This window comes from Arvicanthis niloticus, chromosome 6, assembly GCF_011762505.2.
Source record: "Arvicanthis niloticus isolate mArvNil1 chromosome 6, mArvNil1.pat.X, whole genome shotgun sequence".
NCBI lineage: Eukaryota > Metazoa > Chordata > Mammalia > Rodentia > Muridae > Arvicanthis > Arvicanthis niloticus.
Window position 1 is genome coordinate 31069600 of NC_047663.1, and position 24204 is coordinate 31093803.

At 37.1% G+C, this 24204-nt stretch overlaps 1 pseudogene; it reads right to left on the bottom strand.

The window, feature by feature from the left end:
• Nucleotides 1-22898: 22898 nt before the first annotated feature.
• Nucleotides 22899-23609, bottom strand: LOC117711436 (nucleophosmin pseudogene; annotated as a pseudogene).
• Nucleotides 23610-24204: the final 595 nt, after the last annotated feature.

Below are 24204 nucleotides of genomic sequence, written 5' to 3' on the forward strand. Positions count from 1 at the left end.
CTTGTACTGTTTGCTTGCTGCTCACTCTGGCTTTGTGAGTCACATGGAATTGGGATTTTGCACCAGTGTTTGTTGGGCAATCTGCTCACAGGAGCCAGAAGTCAGGTGGTAAATACAGAAAAGCCTCACGTCTTCACCCAACAATTGGAAGCATTTAAACAAGTATTTTGCTGGGAGTTAGAGAAACCTTTTGTTTTTATTATTTCAGTGTATGTCTCCACAAGACAGATGACCTTAAAAACTGAGGATCAATGTAATATTTCAAACTATGAAACAGCACATCATTTTAAGCAGGAGAGCGAATGCTAATATGCCATTGCATGAGAAGTGTCACACAGGAAGCAAATTAAGACCCTCAGGAAAATTCCTGCCGTATCCTAATGAGGAGGAACACAACAGGACTAGCCTTGGGAATGGAATTGCTTGTTATATTATAGCAAGGTGCATGGTGCTTCTTCTGTCTTTGAAACAATCATAGATGCTGCAATTGTGTCACCACATCATGTGCCACCCCACCAAGGGCGTGATTGACATCACTGGTGTAAAGATGTCATTAGGCCCTTTGTCCCTGAGGCACCATCACTTACTGCTCTGCTGCCATTGACAGATGAAGTTCCTCAACTATATTACTCTTTCTTACCTGTTTTCCCCTATATCAGACTCCCCTACATGTTGCAATGGCTGTCTGTCTAAACTGCCCGCTTCCACCCTTTTCTGCTACTGTGGATCTATTTGAGGTCCTATGTTTATCTTCTAATTGTTTCTAGCCTAAGAAATCTGATTATCTGTCATCAATGTATTTTCCCATGACCGCTACTGCCCTCTAGCATGATTCCCGCCTACATTAGAGTCTCATACAGGGAAGAAGGATGTAAGGAGCTGTTAGAGAATCAAGTGTGCAGATTCCTCTCTTTTTGGAATCAGCATATCTCTACAAGAAGCACAGGCAGGAGCGGAGGAGAGAAAAGGAAATGGCCCACTTGAAGATTTCAGATTTATAAAGTTAGTCCAGACTTTAGGAACTAACACCGCAGATTAAAGTTTTTGAAAAGAATCTAGCCTTTTCCTATGACATTCACCAACTGAAAGACTTGAAGCCCAGCAGAGAGTGGTATTATAGAGGTAGACAAGAGGAACAGGATTTGAAGTAGTATTAAGGATTCAGGACAAATTTTTGATTGTAGTATCAAGATCGTGTAGGCTTATGGGGAAATGGTGGTGCATGCCTTTAATCCCAACACATGGGAGGCAGAGGTAAGCTACTCTCTGGGAGTTCAAGGCCAGCCTGGTCTAAAATAACAGTGACAACAGCAATAAAGACGGCAGGATTCATGAGGCAATAGGCGTTGACTATAAATGTTTTAGAGTGATGGACCCTTATGCTGAGCTGCTCTGACTGTCAAGGAATCCAAGGAATCAAAAGTAAGAATGAGGGCAACACCAAGCGATGGGGGAAAAGTCAGGGGAAAATGTGAAAAACCGGATTGAGCCTTTGATGTTCTTTTTGCTCTAGAAAGACAGAGAGAGGAGGTTGGGCCTTTCTGTGTAAGAAGACTATGATAAAGACTTTAGGATTTTAGCTGGGGAATTTTAAAGAAAATTAGCTCTAAGAAATAAAATATAAAAGAACACATACAAGACTGAAAGCCCACCTCAGACACCTTAACTCCTACTCTCACCAGGTATAGGTCATCATACATGTAAAAGTCATCAAGTAAAGGTCACCATGCATGTAAAGGTCATTGTGTAAGGATTATCATGAAAAAGTTATCAGCCTTTACAACACTATAGTAGAAACTAAAGCAAATCTCTTACAATTTTGTGTATATAAAATGCCAATTCAGTAAAAAGATCCAAATTTATTATAAGAGTGGAACAAAGAAAATGAAATATGGTGAATAGATCCATAGGTAAGGTAGACATTAGAATGATTTGAACTTTAACTGTGTTTGGCAGTTTTAGAAACACAAGTGGTATAGGGGGTGTTCATTGGAGAATTGGGTTCTAGACTAAAGAACCAAGTGAGCACACTACTTCAGACCTGATAAGTGCATAAAGGGCCAGAGGACTGAGAGGACCTTGTTTATTCTCTTTGAATTTCTTCCAAGCAAGACCTAAAGGCGTCTGTTGAGTTTCAAATGAAGGAAGCCAAGCATGCAGGAGATCTCAGACAATAATCTCTGACATTTCTAAAAGGCTTAGACTGCTTCATCCACTTTCTCGATACTTTCCTGAGTTTCAAACCTGAAGAATAAACCAGAATCTAAGATATTTTTTTTCTTTGTCCAAACTCAAGCTAGTTTTAAAGACATTTCTAGGGTTGGAGGGATGGCTCCACAATTAAGGGCACTGACTGCTCCTCCAGATGTCCTGAGTTCAATTTCCAGAAACCACATGGTGATCCACAACCATCTGTACTGGTTTCTGATGCAATCTTCTGGTGTGTCTGAAGACACCTACAGTGTACTCATATAAATAAAATAAATAAATCTTTTTTTTTAAAAAAAAAAAGGTAGGAAAGTAAAGGTTCTTTGTTTTAAGTAGGTTTCTAGAGAAGAAATGGATCAATAAAACAAAAATAGACTAAATATCAAGTTTATCAAGGAAATAAAATTGTCAAATTTGTTTAATAAGAATTCATTGGCATTTGGATAAAAATATAAAAGTTGGGACTGAAGAATGATTTGGTAGTTAAGAGCAGGGGGAGCTTTTCCACAGGACTTCTGTTCAATTCCAAACACTCACATGGCATCTCACAAGTGTCTGTAACTCCAGTTTCAGAGTATCCGACATTATTGTCTGGCATCCTTTGGCACTATGTACACCTGGTGCACAGACATATACACAGACAGAAAACCCATACACATAAACTAAAATGTTATCTTGATGTATTTTTTATTAAAAATGGTAAAATTATTAACTGTTTTATAAAACAAAGTTTTTGAAGTATTAAAAATGAAGTCAAATGAAAAGCTAAAACTTTCTAGATGATTCCTCTAAGACGAAAAACACAGAAGAGAGACAGGGGTCATGAAATAAATCTAAACTCCACAACCTAGGAGGAATACTCTTAAGTCACTAGTCTTTGGTTTATACAAAACAACTGTTTATAAAAAAAAACTGTTATGAGATAATAATACACAAACAGATTAAAAGGATAAGCAATACTTATATGTAGACGTTGGTCATTTTCAAAGGAGGAAATATAAATTCTTGGTATTTAGTCTCACTGAAACTTTAAATTTTTATTTCAATGTACTCTAATATGTACTATTATGGAGTTGAAATGGAAAAATAAACACACTCAGGAAATAGTAGTGAGTTCATAGTTTGGTGTAGTATACCTAAAGGATTTTCTAAACATTGACCAAAGAGCACAATGTGAAATAGAATGACTAGGGGTTCACAGGACTTGGAACAAGGCATTCTATGCTTGCATCTTTAGCACATCAGGTCACAGTTAGGGTGACTTGAGTGGATGACTTCAGCCCTCACCTAAAAGATGCTATGGATCCTGCAGAACTTTAAGACTTACCTCGACACATCAATAGTTTCACTACTCCCCACAGCTCCTTACTGTCAGAGTACAAAAAAGAATGGAGTCTCATGTCCATGGATTAAAAACAATGATATTGTTTAAATGTCCATCCAAGTGTCCTACCAAATTAGACCAACATATTTAACACAATCTTTATGAAAGTACCAATGTAATACTTCTTTTATCAAGAAGGTAATCATAAGAGACAAATGAGATCTAAAGGATCATATGTTAGTTAAGGTTCTCTAAGGGAATAGAACCAATTGTAATATATATATATATATATATATATGTATGTATATATATACATATATGTGTGTATATATATGCACGTATACATACATATTTATTCAAATGATTTATTAAAATGGATTATGTTAAAATAGTAACAACAGTTGTCTCACAGCTAAAAATATGACATCACCAGGCAATTGGGCAAAAATATAATATACTTTTAAAAATAAAAATTGGTAAATTTGTTGAAAGAATGTGTAGTATAAATATATACTAGAGTAGTAATTATAAATAATGAAATATTTTTATTTGTGACAACATAGATGGACTTGGACACAATATGATTAAGTTTAAAGAACACAGGCTGCTCAAGATGAAAAAGGGACCCACATATGTGCAAATGCACGGGTTCTCTCCTTCACATTTAGAAATTTGAAAATCACTTGGTTATTAATGGTACTGTATTTTTTATAATCCAAGAACTCTACAAAGATATTCTAGGGAAATACTAGGAAACTAGTATTGTGCAATAAATGTTTGAAGATTTTATATACGATGTTGTTTCATTACAGAAAATACCAAACTAGGCTACCACTTAAAAGTCACAAGAAGGCTGAAGAGATGGCTCAGTGGTTCAGAGCATTCTGAGGACCAGAGTGGCTCCCAGAACCAATGTCAAGTGGCTAACAACCACCTCTAACGTGACATCCCGTTTGACCTCTTTGAACATCTGCACTCTCTTGCAAATACCCACACAGACACATATCCATAATTAAAACCTTAAAATATGTTTTTAAAATAATTAAACAATTAAAATCATGAGAAGTAGCTATAGCTTTTGAGAAAGAAGAAATAATCATAATTTCTCTTTAAATAAGCATGTCTGTAATAACTATGGCTTCATGTGAGCTTAAGCACATTTCTGTGTGTGCTGTGGTCTTGGTGTATATGCCTTAAATTCCTAGGTTGAAATACTGATTTGCAAAGATGACCGCATCAGGAGGTGAGGGCTTTGGGAGATAATCCATCCTGGAAGCTGAAGCTTCATAAATGCCACTGGTTTGTTCATAGAAGACACTGAGGAAAACTAGCTAGTCCCTTTCATCTTGTAAGAACACCGTACAATTTTGTTTAGATGAAAGTGGTCTGCACCAGATACCAATATATTGGCTTGTTTTCATCTACTCCACCTCCAAAATGGTGAGAGAGATATTTCCATGGTCAATAAGCTACACAGTTTATAACATTTTGTTGTAACAACTTCAAAATTCTAAAAGGGACCAGAGTGATGATTCAGTAGTTAAAAGAACTGTTCATTCTTCAAGAAAATGGACGTAGGCTTAATTCTCCAGTATCCACATAGTAGCTCAAAACTATTCACAACTCTAGTCCTAAGGGATCCTATGGCATCTGACCTCCACGGGCATGAGTCTGCACACGGTACACATGCATAAATGTATGTGTACCCATGCACATAAAGTAAAAAAAAAAAGATTCAGAGCATTGTATGTATGTGAGAAAAGTGTGTAGTTTGTATATTAAAACAATATTATCATGTTTTCATTTATATGTTAAGATTGTAAGCTGTCTTTTAGTGTGAAGAAAAAATGTACCATTCAAATCAACTTGTGTGCTTTTAGAATCAAAATGTCTCCTTTGGTTCATATTTTTTACAATGAAGAAAAAGTCTGAGATCCAAAAACCATTCAAGACACATAAATAAATCAGAAACAAAGCAAGCATGAATCTCAAAATGCAAATGAGAAACAGGCTACTTCATCTACACTAAAACCCACAAAATGCTTGGAATTAATGCAGCCAGGAAGAAACAGGAACCACAAACAAAACAAAAATACAACAAAAATGTTTATCATAGAGTGTAAGATGGAATCTGAACAAATACAAAAACATTTTACTCGCTTTATGAGAGGATTTACTCTCATACAACACTATTTTTTCTAAATTAACATAAATTTCCTGCAATTTTAATCAAAAGACCCACAGGGAATCAAATTAAATTTTATAACCAGTTTTTAAAGTTAATTTGAAAAAATACTACTTAAAGGTAAGAACAAAGGAAAGACTAGTGAAGAACAAAGATCTTGCCTTAATATATATCAGAGGCTAGCCCCACACTGAAAATTAGGTTATGTGTCATTGAACTAAACCAAATGTTTGATTTAGATTAAGCAATATGGATAAGAAATAGACTTTAATTTCATTTATGAAAATAGTAAGCACATTAACAATAGAAATTATATTTATTACAAAAATATTATAAATATTTTAGGAAATTGGCTATTAATGAAAAATGTGAAAAAGTATAAAATCACCTATCAATGCAAGCATGCACAATAGCTGAGATATATGATTCAAATGTAAAAGACAAAAGAAATTTAGAAGAAAAGTCTAGCACTTTTGTGATAAAGTGATATAAGTTTTCTTAACAAGATTACAAGCCAGTGTATATAAACAAAACATAATATGCATTTCATTTATAACGTGTTTCCAAGCTCCATATGTTAGTAAAGAACATAGATCAAGTAAAACAAGTTTGGAACAAAAATTTTAAAATAATAGATAGGAAAACTTTATTGTCTACAAATTAGAAAAAGAAAATTTCAAACAGTAAAACAATTTCCCATGTTTTATACAGAATTTATATTTAATAATTCTTCAACATCCTCACAGAAAAGTGTAAATATGAGCTGTGTCTTTAGGATCTAGAGACAATACAGAGCCTGAGACAAGGTAGTTAAGACAGCGCTGAATTTCTTATGAATTTGTCAAGTTTATGTTTTGAATTAAAATTTAAGAATTGGACATGAAGATAGCTTGGGTAGAGTTCTGGCCAGAAGAGCATAGGGAGCTGAGTTTGATCCCCAGAATCCCTAGAAAAGGGACTGAGCATGAGAGAACCTGTTTGTAATCGCATCACTGGGGAGGCAGAATTCTAGGGCTATATGGCCAGCTTGCCTAGCCTGAGCAGTGAGTTCAAGATCCCAGTGAGAGACTTTGTCTCAAAGAATAAAGAGGAACAGAGACTAAGGAACAGAACCCATGCTTGACACCTGGCCTCTATAGACACAAACATACTCTCATATCCACATACATGTGTGCACATACTCACCCACACAAACACACACTACATTTTAAAAAGTTAAGTAGTGTTTATTTCTATTACATGAAATCTATTTGTAAGAAACAGGCAGGAAAAAAATGTTGTGAATGACCTCCAAATAACTATGTTTTTGGAAATTGAGCATTTTCGATGTTTATGTTTCATTTAAAAATTAACTTCTTTTTAAATATTGGCAGAAAATACACAGTAATCCAAGAAATGGGCAAGATATTTGAGAAAACAAATTTCTCTTAAGTAAATTCTAAGGTCAAAAAATGTATTCTTGGGGCTTGCATTATAACTTAGTGGGTAAAGATACATTCTGCCAAGCCTCAAGCCCCCACTGGATTTCTGAGATTCACATGGTGGAAGGAAAGAACAGATGAGTTGATTCCCATGAACATGTGCCTGCATGCACACACAGGGCACATGCAAACACACACAGACACACACATACACATGCACAAACACATTAAATAAATGGTAAATTAATTTAAAAAATAAGTGTCAAACTCACTGGTAATCAGGGAAACATAAATTAAATTCACGCTGATTTACCATTTTGCCACCATAGAACAAGCACACATTTAGAAGGAATAGTAGCTTATTGTTAGAACATCAGAATGTCTCTAGAAGATAAAGTAAAACTTGAGTTGTTTACAGAGGTTTTGTGATCTAATATGGCAATACTTTGTAAGCATTCAAAATAAACATAGCATTTGATTGCCCCCTTCTAAGACTGTAGCTACAAAATAAAACTAATCTGTTCAAATATGAGTACACAGTATGTGTATACATCATAGAGGCCTGAGGGCAACATCAGAAATCACCTTTTTTTCCACTTATTTTATATATATGTGTATGCCACATGTGTGCATGTGAGAGGCCAGACCTACTCCATCTTGGGACTGGCCTCCATCTTAAGAGAAACTTGACCTATGGTTGAACCCAGGCTACACCCAAGTACCAGGAAGTACCCCATGGCTTATCCTTGGCCCATACTCCCTAGCTACTTCCTAGCAACAGTCAATCATAGATTAGTCTGATTGTTTCAGATGTACTTTCAGACCATTTGTGATTGTTCATGGTTTGCTTTCAGAGCACCCACATGTTGGCTTATAATGGCCATACAACTAGATGATGCTAGCCTAAAACCCCTCCCCTTACTCGCCATTTTCTATAAAGCCTTGTCCCACTGAGAACTTGGGGCTATACCTTTCCATTCTACTGTGTCTGAGATGACAGTGTGGCCCAAGACCAAGCTGGTAAATAAAGACCATGTCGCGAAAGCATCAGAGTTGGCTCTTTGGTGATCTTTTAGGGTTCACAAATGCTTCATGGCACAACACAGGAGCCTTAGCAGCCCAGAAAAGGCACTGGAATGTCTGCAGTTGGAGTTATAGGATGTTGAGTTTCTCTTGATGTGGATGCTGGGACTGACCTCAGGTTCTCTGAAAGAGCAAACATCATGCCTTTAAGTTCATCTGTAGAAACCTCCGTAGCTGAGATTACAGGAAGCTCCAATTGCACCTACCTGGCTTGTCCCATGGGTTCTAGACGATTGAATTTGGAACTTTCTTCCTATGGGGCAAGCCTTTTGCTGACTGGGTCATCTCCTCCGAACTGCACAGAAATTTTATCAATGGAAGCATCATGCACGATGGAGTCTCCATTCTATGAAACAGTGACACTGATTATAAGAACTATGTCAGAATTATGCCTATTGGTTTGAAGGAATGAGGTATTTGTGAATGAGGAAAGCCAATGCTAAAAACGTGTGTAAAATCTCATACAAAACGAAAGGGGCAGTTCTTGTGTATGTGCACTTGTAATTTGAAATTGTACACTATTAAGTAAATATGAACACAAATTTGTGACAGGTTAAGAGGAGGTTGTATGTTTTCTGTAGGTGAAGAGGACTCCAGGTAAGAAGTTGTATGCGAGGGAGGGAGCACAAAAGTGAGGCAGATTTCTGTGACTGATTCTCTGTGTAGGTTATACATGACTTTGATTAGGACAACCCAACCATTTCAACCACAGCCCACCCTTAGGAATCGGCACAATACTTTAACAGGAGTGTGGAGGTGGAACTCCAAAGTTGTTGGTATATTAATGAAGCTAAGTTCCCAAACCCTTGCAATTCTCTCTTGTACCAGGATTATAGCACATAGGAACTGACAGCTTTGCGACAAGGTAAAGGCTATACCATGAGGTGTAGACACAAGCCAAGTGCCAAGCAGTATTCTGTTTTAGGCTGATCACAATAATCCACCTAAGAAAAGTTCCTAAACTGATAAAGTCACACAGTCCAAGTTAGTTTCCCAAACTAGGACATTATATAATAGATTCTAAGTTTTATTTATTTTCAAATATTTGAACAACCCCTCTCAACTGTGCTCCCTACTATCTTGCAACCTTCCCTTGTCTTCCCACCCAACTTTGAGATTACTTCTTTTTTTAATCTTCTTTCCCCATAATATTTAATGTAATAATCCAAAGATTTGGTTAGGTATAAAAGGCTACATGACATCTTCCAGGGCCATTAACTTAGGTCAGTTAATAAGTTCTCTGGCTAATTTAGACGTGACTACTTTCTTTCTTAAGTTCTTCAACACTTTTAGTTATCCTGCCAGAGCAGATATTGTTTCATTATTCGCTTGGATGCTGATGGTGGGTTTTCGTGTCTTTCTGAAATTCTTGCCAATAGGCTTGTAAGACATTAAATGAACAGAGGGAACCAGAGAATAAATGAACTGGCTGAATGGGAGAATAGGAATAGAGAAGAGTCCAAATACGCAGGCAAAATGATAAGAAACACAAACTTGATAGTCTCTTTACAGTTTGCTGTATCTCATAGGAGCTGAAATGCATCCTAATCAAGGAGTCAGGAGGAAGAGATGCCACCAGAGAAATGCTGATGGATATCCTCATCTCTGAGCTCTGAGGGATGCTGGAGTTATCACTCAGCCATCTTACATGCATTCTGTCAGAGGAACAGTGATTTTTTTTCATAATTATAGAAAACATCAAAAAAAAAAAAAACCAAAGCAACATAAAACAGTATTCAAATTTCATCTTCTTTAATTAGTTAATCATATAATAGCACAGAAGAAAATCTAGGATTTTGACAGCATAAAAGAAAGGAGTAGAATTAGGGCCAGCAGCAGATTCTGTAGGGTGCCATGGGAACACAGAGAGTAGGAATTCAGGTTAGACAGGACAACTCCTGGAAAGTGAATATATTCATCTACATTCCAGAAGTTTCTTTACTGTAGAAAATTATGCTAGCCCAAACTATTTCAGAAACCTCTATTTAAAAGTCAAGTTGTGCTTAAGCAAAATTAAAGTCAGTTCTTAAGGAATATAAATTAATTTAGCAAAACCACAAAGAGACTCTCCTGGAGATGTCAGCTGATTTTTGAAAACTTCAGTTTTATTGGCCTCAATGTTGGAATAGGCAATGTGGTCTTCTGTAAGGGTGGTGGACTAGAGCTAGAATCTCAAACACACCTTTGTTTCTGAATTGATTAAAAAAAAAAAAAAACAACTAAATTCTTCCTTCACTAAATGAGAATAGAGAGGGGATACATTGGAGTTGAACTAGAAGTCACTGTATTTTGATCATTAAACAGTTAATAAGCAAATGACTTCTATTTTATACAAATCATCTCCAAGAATACAAAACATAAAACCTTTTTGCAACTTACTTTAAAGACAAGAGATGTTTTATAAAAGATTTGTTCAGCTTCTGTTCATGTGATATTTCTGCTGATTAGAAAATTTCATGGGAGAACTTCAGACTTTTGCTGTCTACAGTTTTGAGGTACAAGTACAAAGCAAAATGACACTAGGTGGCTTTTCCCTTAAGCAAATAATTCAATAATTTAATACCCAACCCCAACACTTTATCAATTCCAAGTAACAGAATTAAGGGCCAAGTGGCCTTTAATGTCCTATTTTGTTGAACAATTCTACTATTGTTCTATTGTACATGTTTAATAGAAAGTTTCTTGTAGAGAAATTTTAATTCAGCTGTAGGGAGCCGCAGTTAGCAGTGATAGCATCCGCCATCACAAAATGGCGCTGGCATCCTGTGCTCTCACAAGTAAACAACTAACTGCGCAGGTGCAAGAGGCGAAAGCGCGCCAAGCCACTGCCAATCCCTAGGCGTAACAAGGGGTGATGAGTGAACAGCCAATCAGAAGTGAACACGCCACTCTAGGGTACATATAGCAGTGCCTTTCCTGGGCTTGGGGTCTTTCCGCTTCTGCTGATACAAGAATAAAGCCTCGCTGTAGTAACCACCCGAACACTGCCTCACGTGTCTCTTTCACGGGCAAAGGGGACACGGAAGAGGCCCAGAATATTCAGCAACATGGATGCTCTAGCAAGGAATCACTTCCAAAATCCTTCCAGGTCAGTTTGATCTAGCTGAATCGAAACACCTTTAATCCTTCTGGCTGGGATACAGATACGTCCTTAGTACACACCTGTAAATCCTAAACAATTTAGGCAAAGTTAGTCTGTAGAGAGAAGCAGCCAGGTTTGCAAGTGACCTCTAACTGAGGGGCAGGCAAAGTGATGAGAATCACAGAAAGGTTCAGCATTATGAATCAGATATAGGATACACCCAATTCTCACTAGAACAGACACGAAAGAGAGGCTACTTAAATAGCAGAGAGAGAGAGAGAGAGAGAGAGAGAGAGAGAGAGAGAGAGAGAGAGAGAGAGAGAGAGAGAGATCAGTGGATAGAATTTAACTCAGTTTAGTTGAGTGCAGCTGTGATCAGTTCACCTTGGAGCACAGCTGTTCAGTTTGGAACAGTTCAGTTCACAGAATTCAGAGGCAGTCTTTCCAAACAGAGAAATTCAGTCAGAAGCTGAGAGAAGCCAGTTTGAATCAGTCAGCTTGGAGAGGAGTTTGAACCAGAGCACCAGAGTTGAACCAGCCAGCCTGAGTTCAGAAAGAGCTAGAAAGGGTGAGTTTATTCAGCAGTAAGTCTAGGATGCTGAAACATTCTAGATTTAGGTTAGTAGATGGAGGCTGGAGGCTGAAGCCTTCAAGGTCCAGGCTTTGCAGAAGACTAGATTTTACGGAGGCTAGAAGATTCCAGGCCTAAGCTTAGAGATAGTTAGAAATGCTCTGAGATCAGCCCAAGCCATGTATTCAGTACAGCACTAATCACTTCCTCTGAGGAAATAAGAGTGACATTTACATTTATACCTCCTTAATAATAAGAACTCATATTTTTGCTCATCAGTGACATTGCTCTCTCCCCCAGATCCAAAGAACTGTCTTAAAACATGTTACCTGGTATATCTCCATTTTGTATTTTAAATGCAGCCATCAAAGCTGTTAATCTACTTTTTCAAACTCAGGATTCCAAGCACATTTGATAGAGTCACCACAGGTTTTAAAATGTTCTATGAAAGAGCATTTATGGAAATGTTCTAAAAATCTTAGCTACTTGCCTAATCTAATTGTTTATGTCCTAGATTGTGGAGGATCTCACAGGGCAAACAATCTTAAAGATTCCTATTAAGCAATAACTTCTTAGGTGTAAACCCTTTGATAATTCCTTGAGAAATTTACAAAGAAGGATTGAAAGGGAGAGAGAATCGAGTGAAGTCAAAGAAAGTTGTATGTATTTATCCCCAAAGGGTCCTTGTTTCTCTAGTTACCAAAACAAAATTCAGATGGTTCTATTGATGATATCTTTGAAGAATCCTAAGAGTTTCAGCCTTGTGAAGTCTTCAGGCACTTGTTTTGCTTCTAACTTTTTATTAGTTATTGAAGTGAGAAGAAGGTTCTACTCTGGGAGAATGTCCTTTTCCTGTTAAAAGTAAGTTGAAAAGCCAAACACCTGAAGTTAGTAAATTCTCATGACGACAGCAACAACTGTTGTGGTCATCTGCTTTTGCTCTGGCCCATCAGTGAATGACAGTTGAACTAAGTTGCAAACTGGTATTGGGTGTTAAAAAAAATTAATAACATGACAGTACTGCCTTACCACAGGATAAAAGCTGATAGGAAAGTAGTGCTTGAAAAGGTAACGATTCAGGTTATGAACCTAAGGTTTAATGAATGAAGATATTTCTCATTCTCAAGAGCACCAAAGTACAACATATGACAATGCAATTGATACAGATGTTTATGTTCGAGAATGTGTGTTTCTGTAGTTATATCCTAGATTAATATTAATCGAAATAATAAAAATCACATCTATCTACTACTACTCTCCTCTCTAATCAGGTATAAGAGACAATTTTGTTTTAACCAGAAGGTATTAAAACTTTAATCCTAAATTGTATCCTTAGATACAATGTAGCTACCATTGGGGAAGATCCCCTTCACGATTGATTATAAGAATAAAACTTCTAGTTCCAGGTCTGTATTTCATATAAATGAGCATATTGAATTTACAGCAAATACAGTTCCTTTAGAAGGCAGGAGGATGCTTTAGACAATACAAGCAGGCATATAAATAATAGCATGCTTTCAATGTGCATTTGTCTCCTAGGCTTAATTATTTGTACATTTTATAACTTTAGTTCTGTTATTTACACAGAACGACAGATATTAGTGAGAAAGGGATGAATAATAACATGTGCTGAACTAAACGTTAGAAAAAGGCCCTTTGCTTTGGACAACTGAAGCACATCTTCCAAAATAACCTAAAAAGATAAATATTACTTTTTGTAAACCCCAAACTTTATAATTCATCATCCTTTCTACATCTCATTTTATTTAGTCTATTACTCCAAGCAGAAGCTAATTAATAATGTTATACCCCATAAGATAGGGTATGCATATTCATGAGGCTTCATGAATTATTTGTGAATTTGAAATGAATAAGCCTTTATCATAGAGGAAAGCTACTGAAAATGCTTGCCTCTCGTGGTAATAAATCAAAACAGAAAGTGTAATTCCCCATTGCATATACAACTTAAAGCTGTATGATGTGAGGTTCCACCTTGCCTAGGTTAGGCTTCCTACAGTGAAAATAAGATTCTAAATATTAATGTTACTGGGTGAGATCGTCAGCCCTTTGATGTGTGTAAAAGCACAGTGCGTTTTAGAAAGCTAAGCAGATGGTGATTTAAAGCATTTGGGACAGTGTGTTATCTTCTGACATCCTTGTGCTCTGAACACGTAAAAGGTTTTATATTCTCATTAAATTATCTGAGTGACACCGAGAACAAGAAGACTCCTTGGGAGAGGATTTAAATTTGGCCAAACAGCACAGTAGAAATTAACAAATGATACAGGAACCGGCATCTTTCTGCCGCATCCTTTGTGTTAGGTTAATAATCAAGTGATATATAAAGTTGTCAGAGGCACTGAATTTAGAAGGAAGGGGGGGTCTATAATTGAAGTAAATAAGCTGGGGCAAACAAGGATTGATCTCACACCACTTTGTACAGAAAAAGCCCAGGACTGTGCCCTAAGGTTAATCATCTGTATAAAGCAGTTTAGAGAATGGGTTTGTAATGATTTCTGATATGGCAATGTATTTCTCTGTCTTTTTTCCCACTCAGGAGGATAACACCGTTAAAACTTTTACCTGAGAACATGTTGCTTTTATGACTGCATATTTAATACGGTCCGAAATAGCTCATCCTTTCTGATCATCTGATAAACATGTGCCCTTGGCAATGCTGTGCTGAAGCATTAATTGGCATCGTTAATACTCTGTTTAAAATATACTTAGTTCTTTCTAAGGTGTCAAGGTGGCTGATCGAGTTTTAAGACACATCTGGATTTTAAATTTTGTTTATTTTATGTGATTGCCTCCTGTTTTCTATCAAACCTGTCCCTGTCAAATATCTCACCTCTTAAAACCAAGACAAAACAAAAACACCTGGCTTGTTCAAAATGCTAAAATGAAAGCTTATTCTTTTTTTTTTTATTCTTGTTGTTTTTCTTTTATTTGTTTAGTTAGTTAGTTAGTTAATTAGCTAGTTAGTTAGTTAGCCCTGACTGGCCTGGAACTCTCAATGTAGATTATTAGACTAACCTCAAATATACAGAGATCTGCTTGTCGCTGCTACTCAAGTGCTCAGAAGAAAGGCATGCATTACCACTTTAATTTTAATCAAATAATCCGTTATGAAAGCTCTTACTTTCTGTGATCTCTGCAGCTTAATATTATTTTATTTTCTTTTTGTTAAAAGTAGAAAGTATGATGCATCAATTGAAATATGCCAATTCCAAAAGACCTAAGAAAAGTGGAAGAATGATAGGCTTGTAATTAGGATTAGAGTCATTAGCAAAAATTCCATCTTGATACTTAACTATTGTTTCCAAAAGAAATGATCTCAGTAGACTCAAAACCTCAGTTTCATTTATGAAGCAGTGAGATAAGGCTTAATATGATGTTAGATAGAGAGCCATGTATGCTGTAAAGCACCGGGAGTTTGAAGAAAAAACACTAAGATTCATGTATGATGGCTATGACAGCTGAGATACTGGAGCCTTCCTATCCCATGATGGGGCTATGGATGCTGATGTATTCCTAGCAGTTCACATCTGGATGATTGCTGCTTGAGATCCCCTGTGAGGGGCCTGACGATGGTTCAGTGTGTAAATTACTTATTTGTAAGCACTGAGGACCAGCGTTCAGATCCCAGCACCCACATAAAAGTCAGGAATGGTCATGCATGCCTGCAATCCCATGGCTAGGGCCAGAACCAGAAGGATCTCAAGGGATCTCTGGGTACCCAATGTAGCCAACATGGTGAGTTTCAAACTTTGTGAGCGACTTAAAAATAAACAGAGGAAGATATCTCAGTGTCAACCTCCAGTCTCCATATGCACCCACATGGCCAAGAACACTCCCTCATCTCCTGATGCATACATGTAAACATGCAACACACAGCTCTCATGCACATACAAAACAAAGACAAGCACACACATACACACTCACACAGATAAAAATATATAGCAAATTTAAGGAAGAATATGTGGCATCCAGGACAATCCTTAAAGTTTAACTAAATCTAACTATTTTATGACATAGAACATCATTAACCATCCAAGTACATGCACTTGTTTCTCTTGGATTTTAAACTAACACACGGTTACTAGCCAATGACAAGGAAATATGTAACCCCTCTACCACCACTTACTCAACTTTGATGCACCTAAGAATCACACTGTTAGACAAATAAAGACTACACATGCTTATGTCTAAAGGGTCAATGACCTAAAAGCTTCATGTGAATTCAAGGTGGAAGCTTCTCAAAAGGGGATCAGAATACCAACTCCCACTAGTGTCTACCATTTTGCGACTACAGGGGAATTGACTTGCAGATGAAATCTTAAATCCCCAATGTCCCCTTTTTCCTCCCTGTAAGACTGCAAGCCTGTGTGCTTCATGTCCACAGCCTCCATTTCAGGTGTCCTCCTCCACTTGTTCTAATTAAAGGACAATCTGTTTCTGGAGATGGTTATCTTCTTACTTTCATTCTCAATGTTGGCTCCATCACCTCTGATCCGACAGAATCTGAACTGGTACCTCAGACTCCACATTTCTGACAAGCTCTCAGGATGTGAAACCATTACTCTTGGAAGTGCACTTTGGTTGGCAAATCTCAACTTTCTTGAACTTTTTAAACTTTTGTCTATAAATCAGAATTACATTAGATTTTTTTTTTTTAAAAAAAATGCTCATTTTATGAATTCAACTTTTCAGATTTTTGATTTAGTTAGATTAGGTCTGAAGAGTTCCTGTTTGAATGTTTCCTGTGTGGTTCTACTATGCAATATTCTTTAGAACCATCATACTTGGGTGGGATGTCACATCTCTTCAACTGGTAAACAAATTCATATCTACTTTACACTCCACTTTTCAAGTAAGCCGTTGGATCTTATACCCAGGTCTATTTTTTTTTTAAAAAGATTAATTTTAGTTTTAGCTATGTGTATGTATGCATGCATGCATGTAGGCATGTGTGTATGTGTGTTGGTCTGTGTACACATGTGAGTGAGTGCAAGGGTCTTCAGGATACAGAAAAAGCATCAGATCCTCTGAGAACTGTAGTTACTAGATATGGGTGCTGGGAAACAAACCTGGGTCCTCTGCAAGAGCAGAACCCACTAATCTCTTTAGTCATTAAAAATCCATTTTAAAATATTCATGTTTCTCATTGTGCCATGCTGCATTTGCTTCCTCTAATTCAAGGAGAGAAAGTACTGGACTAAAGGTCTCGGGGGAAAGGATGTGACAGAGAGAAAACTAAAAGTAGCCTACAAGAAATCAGAATTCTGTCTCCCTCAGTTTCAGGTACAGGAGAATTTGAAAGTGGGCATGGTTAAATAAACAAGAATGAGTAAAATTCCTATAACAAAAACAAAGATGAAGGGAAATTCTAGATCTGGGGAGCTCAATTTGTCCTATTTCTTATTCTGGAAACCTGTTGTCCTCCTATACATTATTTCCAAAGAGTATGTCTGCTTCTTCATATATACAGCTTGACCAGACCACAGGCAACATGAGAGCTGAAAAATGATCAACAGAAATGGTGAGATGTCTCTGTGGCAGACAAGCTTGTTGAGAATCATTCCCCAGACTTCTTTCCTTTTCTTGAGACAAATGGTTTGTATACTAGGGCTCTGGAATAATTATGTAGTCAAGGAGGAAAGTAGAAATTACTGATGCTGTGTTTGGGTTTTTTTGTTTTTTCTCTGATGAACTAGTTGAATAGAAGCTTTAAGTCAAAAACAAAGTTGATGAAAAATAATTAGGTCTGGTATGCATGAAACGTTTTTATCAACTCTACTTCCATGGCATTCTACCATCCAAGAAATATATTCTGAATTTTATGGGCCTTTCATAGTCAAATTAATATATAATTGCTTTAGAATATTAGTGGAAGGCAGAAGCAAGATGCTCTTGGGATGAGGTATGGAATTTATGCTTTATCTAAAAGAACAAATGTACTTCATAGCTTAGCCTCTTTCTGGTACCTGATACACTGTAAGGTTTGTAATCCATTAATGTAGTACATGTTACTTTAGACTCTTGTGGAAGAAAAATATTTCTGAGTTTATAGAACATTCTACAAGAAAGTATTTTTGTTGAATTACAATTAATGTATTTTGTCTTCTGTAGCTATTCAAACATCATTTCCTTCTATTTATTTCCCTCTGGCAATTCTGTGTCTGCTTTTTTGTTCATTACTCGTAGAATACATTATATAATAAGACTACATAAGTTTTATTACACTTTTAGCTTCACTTTGTGTTTTGTATCTGATTTTTTTTTCTAAAAGTAGGTTTTCTCTAAAGCATTTGACAGTTTTAAAAGAGTCTAAGATTTATTGTTGTACGGAATGCTGTTGAGGTAATATTTTAAAAAATGGGGCTGTGCATGCTGACCACCTAAGCAGAGGAGGCTCTGCTTAGCTCAGGCCATGTGTGCCAAAACTAGACCCACAAGACCAAAGCTCAGGCTGGCCAGATGCACCGGCCCTGGCACCCACAAGACACCAGCATGGGAGATGGCTCTGCCAATCTATCACGCTGTCTCCACAAAGCTCGGCTGAACCCCAGACAATACCTGCCATCCATGTGGTACCCGGTAGAAATGAGGACTCTTTAGAGCTTAAGGTTATCCAATTGTTTCATATATTTGGAAATGCTGAATTAACAAGATGCCCACACAATTAGAGTTGTTACCCAATACCTAACCTTAGATAAAAATCTGTTAACCAAGTCTGTTCTTTTTTTTTTTTTTTTTTTTTTTTTTTTTTTTTTTTTTTTTTTTTAAGACTGTTCTTGATGCATCCATAGTTCTCCATGGCTGCTACATCTCTCCAGCTCCTCCTAGCTCCTCCTCTCCCTTTTCCTCTTCCTCCCTTCACTCCTCCCACATTAGCTCCTCCCAAATTGCCGAGCTTTATTGTAAAATGTAGCAGCAGTAGGAAACCATCCTGCTACAGAACACATGAACTGAGTAAGTTGAACAAAATACAACCATTTTAGAGCTACTCCATATGGATAATATTGGCTGTTTGCCTCCATTGAAGAACTGTTCCAAGAACAGGAACCTGGAGAACTCCTGGCAGCTTCAGCCCAGAGCAAGATTAAACTCTGGTATCTGAACCTTGCTTTGGGTTGAGCATTTGCATTTTCCTGGAGGGCATAGTTCAAGGAGAGCTCATCTTCTCCATATTCAGTGGGTTACGTAGGTGTTGTTTTCAGCAATAGACTCTTGCTGTCAGTTTGAGGAGAACAACCTATAGTCTTGGCAACAGTCTCAGTTGTTTGGAGTTCCTATGGGAACCCTTTGGCTACCAACTTAGACGTTAACCAATCCCAGTATTAAAACCTTCATTTAGTGGCAAGAGATGTCTAGTTGGGGCCAGGTCTCCCTCATTATTTGGTGATTTCATTTAGATTGCCTGCATACATGTATAGTTTAGGAAGCTTCTGCTGTATTAGGTTTCCATATTACCCCTCAAATTGTTATCATAGACTTAATAGATAATATCTACATATAAGTAAGTATATACCACTTTTGTTTTTCTGGATCTGGGTTACCACACTCAGGATATGTATATGTGTATGTGTATGTGTATGTGTATGTGTATGTGTATGTGTATGTATATGTAGTATATATAGATGTATATATATGCATATATATGTACATATATATTATCTAATTCAATCCATTTATTTGTGGATTTCAAGATTTCATTCTTTTTAATGGCTAAGTAAATGTATGCCATATTCTTTATTCTTCTACCTGTTGAGGGACATCTAGGTTGTTTCTAATCTCTAACTATTATGAATAGAGCAGCAATGAGCATGCTTGAACAAGTGTCTTTGTGATCGGATTAAGTATCCTTTGGATGTATAGCTGCATCTTAAGGTAAATCGATTTTCATCTTCCCGATGCACCAGTACACTTGTTTCCATAGTGTTGTAAAGATTAGCATTCCCACCAGCAGTGTATAAGTGTTCATTCCCCTTGCTCCACATCCTCACTAGTACGGGATGACACTTGTATTATTGATCTTAGCCATTCTGATTGACATAAGATGAAAACCTCTGAGTAGTTTTGACTTAACATTTGTAATATCTAAGAATGTTGAGATTTTCTTAAGCGTTTCTCAGCCATTTGAGTTTCTGTTTTTAAAAGGATTCTGTTTTTAGGTTTGTTCCCCATTCGTAGATTGGGTTAATTTGTTATCTTGATATTTATTTTATTTTGGTTTGTTTTTCTGTTTTAGGTTTTTAAAAAAGTTATATTTTGGATATTAGCCCTCTATCAGACGTGTAGTTGGTAAATATCACTTCCTATTCTGTAGGCTGATGCTTCGTTCAAATGGCAATGTCCTTTGTCATGTAGAAGCTTTCCAGTTCCACAAGGTCCCATTTATTATTTATTGCCCTTAGTGCTTGTGCTAATGTGTTCTGTTTAGAACGTCTTTTCCTGGACCAATGATCCCAAGGCTATTCCTCACTTCCCTACCCCCCCCCCCCAAAATCAGGTTCAGTGATTCGATGCTGATGTCTTTGATCCGTTTGAAGTTGGATTTTATGCAAGATGATAAGTCTGGATCTATTCACATTCTTCTACATCCAGCTATGTCACTTGACCAGCAGCATTTGTTGAAGGTGTTCTTTTTTTTTTCAGCTTCTTTATCAAAAATCATTTTTCCATTCACATGTGGATTCATGCTTTTGTACAACTTCAGTTTGATACAATAGATTGATGTGTTTGTTTTTGGGTCAATATCATGCTGTTTTTGTTACTATGGCTTCGTGGTACAATTTGAGGTCTGGAGTAGTTATACTTCCAGCAGTTCTTTTTTTATCCAGGCTTGTTTTCAATATCCCGGGTAGTGTTTTGTGTTCCCACATGAAGTTGAAAATTGTCCTTTAAATTTCTATGAAGAAGTTTATTGAAATTTTGACGGGATTTTTTTTAATGTGTAGATTGCTTTTGGTAGTATAACTGTTTTTATAAACTACTGATATATGAGCATGGGAGATCATTAGATCTTCTGAAATCTCCATTATTTTCCTTCACTGTCTGAAAGTGTTCATCATTTAAGTCTTTCACTTGCTTGGTTAGAGTTACCCTAAAATATTTTTAGTTGTTTTGCTCTTAATTATCTTTTTGGCAAAGCTTTATAATTTATATATAAATCGAACTATTTCTAAGATTTTTTGAGTAAGTATAATTTTGATCACTGTATATTAGTTTTTGTCATTGTTATGACCAAATAACCAACAAGAAGCAATGTAAGAGAAGAAGCCTATTTTTCTGGTTCAGTGATCACCATGCCATTGAAGGCGTGTTGACAGGAGATGAGGCAGCTAGCTGGTCACATTGCATGCACAGTCATCAGAGAAGGATGCATATTGATAATGTTTAACTCAATACCCAACACATTAAACTGTACAGCTTCAGGTGGGGAAGAACTGTCCTTAGTTAAACCTCTCTCAAAACTTTTTCACAGACAATGCCAGAGTTATGTCTTTTAAATGATTTTAAATTCTTCCACGTTAATAACAAAGTTTACTCCTTGAAATTTTGACCCACAGGTCCATCATTTTAAGACAATAACCTTCATTCCTGGTCCTCACAGGCTCTTCATTATCTCATGGAAAAAATATATTTACACCATTGCTAAGGGCACCCAAAGAATTAACATTTATGATATTCAAAACCCAAGATCAAAAGTCTGTTTTGAGACTCAAGGCAACTTTTTAATCTGGAAGCCCCCCCCCGCCCCCAGGAGATCAAAATATGTTACAAACATTCAGTATGGCACATTCATTCAGTATGAACTCATTCAGTATGAATTAGGATGCCTGCTTTTAAAAAAAAAAAAAAAGAGTCTGGAATATAAGAGTAAGGAAAGACCAAATTGATTCACAATACAAAAGCAACAGTGAAATCACTAAAAGATGTAGCTACACACATGTCATCTTGGTCTCTTGTTGGTGTTTTCTGAGATTCAGCAGCCTCCAGGTCTACCATTATCAGCTCCTATGGTGTCACTGTAAAGACAGTTCCACCCCGTGCCTGCAGCTGTCCTTGGCAGACATGACAGTCTCCCACATCCTGGGATCTCCACTGCAGTTTTACATAGTAGACCTTCTTTCAGGGATTCTCACCCGTCCACAGTGCCTGGCCTCACAGCATTCTAAACCCTCATTGAAACATTCCTCGATCCCGTTCACTTGGCTGTTGTATACTTATAAAACCAGTGCCCTGTGAAGGGTGCTGCCAGGTCCTGCTTGCCAGAACATACATCAAACGCCCTCCAGTCTAACTCCAATTTAGTGTTCACTCTTCTGAAACACTGTGAGCCAGGACGTCACTATCCGTGCTTCTCTTAGCAATTTGTCTTACACACTCCTAATGTTAAGCTCAGCTTAGGGCTCATCTCTAGCCCCCAAAACCAAAATCTTCCATATTCCTCCTGTGAATCACTTTCTTTCTTTCTTTCTTTCTTTCTTTCTTTCTTTCTTTCTTTCTTTCTATTTCCTTAAAATACTGAGTTTATTTCACATGTACATTTGTCTCCCTACCATTTCCACATCTGACTACCACTATTACTATGTCCTATCATAACATTCCATACATACTTAAAAGCAAGTAAAGGGTGGAGTTCCATCCTTGAAAACTAAACAGGCATTCTAGACAACACATTCTTGGCAATTGAACCTGGACAACATTTACCAAACATAGTAGAGAAAGTTCTCACTTTGCATTACAAAAAGGACAGCCAGATATCAGCTATTACAGAAATGAAGTAAGATGCAATATTTCAAACTGTTTAAACCATTTTCTTAATGAGACTTCCTCTGCTGCCAGAGATCTTGAATAAGCCTCCTGGTCAGTCATTCAGAAACAATTCTTCACATAATTAATGAGCTTGACTTCCACTTTGCGAAGAGAGCCACACCTTTTTCTATACTTGCTTGCATTTTTGCCTTGATATCTTCTACAGAACTAGGTCCTTTTGGTGTTTTAGAAATTTTTTTCCTGTTTTTTTGAAGAACCCTTGACCCTTTGACCTTGGTGTTGATGGTTTTAAGTCTTTTCCATTTTGGTTTGATTTTTGTGCATTTTTAGCAGGGGAATCTCATACAGATTTCATCACTGGAAACTTTTCTTCAGTTTCCTCTTCATCAAAATCATCATCATCATCATCATCATCATCAACATCAACATCATCACCCTCTTCTTCTTCATCATCCTCCTCATCCTCCTCATCTTCATCAAGTTTTACTTTTATCTGTGGAACCTTGTTACCACCTCCAGGAGACGATCGATTTCCAGACATGCCTAAGAGTTTTACATCCTCCTCATCTTCATCTTCTGACTCTGCATCTTCCTCTACAGCTACTAGGTGCTGTCCACTAATGTGAACAGGCCCTGAACCACACTTCAACCTTAAGACCACAGGTGGTATAATTTCGAAGCCCCCAAGGGAAACTGTTGGTTGTACAGACGTTTTCAAAGTCGGCAGTGTGAATTTAATTGGACTGCCTTCATAGTTCATTGCTTCTGCCTGTATCTATGATGTGTAGTTCATCTTTTGCCCCTAAACTGACCGTTCTCAATGATAACTGGTGCTCATTTCCATCATTATCCACTTTACAGTGACAGTCTTTGCCAGCCTTTAGTTCACAACTGAAAAGGTAGTTCTGAGGCCTGAGAGGGCTCATGTCCATGTCCATCGAGTCCACCATGAGGTGGATGCACGCATTTCACTGTGGGAGAAGCCGGAGGGAAAACAACTGCCTGTTGTTCCACAGAACAGACATGCAGGGCGGAATCATACCAAGGAAAGGATGCGGACTCACTGCATTTATCTATGGCCGCAGGAGATCTCGCGAGATCTTGGGAATCAGTTTCAAAGGCAACTGAACTACATGGTGGATGTTTCTGAGCTAGTTCTCCTACTGGATTTAGGAATATTTAGAAGACATTATTATTATTATTATTATTATTATTATTATTATTATTATTATTATTATTTTCAATTTGTTATACATTTTATTTCTAGTAGTTTGCCCCAAAATTGTCTTAAAGTTTTAAAAGATGGTTTGTTTGTGTTTGTATGTGTATTTAACGAGTTTCTAAGTGGTCACAGATGCCAGAAGAGGATCTCCTTAGTTGGAGTTATGGTGACTGGGAGCCACAGGATGAGAGTGCTGGGAATCCAACTCTGGAACTGGTCTTTTAGAAAGAAGAACATCTTTTGTATCCATTCCTCTCTTGAAGGACGTCTGGGTTCTTTCCAGCTTCTGGCTATTATAAATAAGGCTGCTATGAACATGGTGG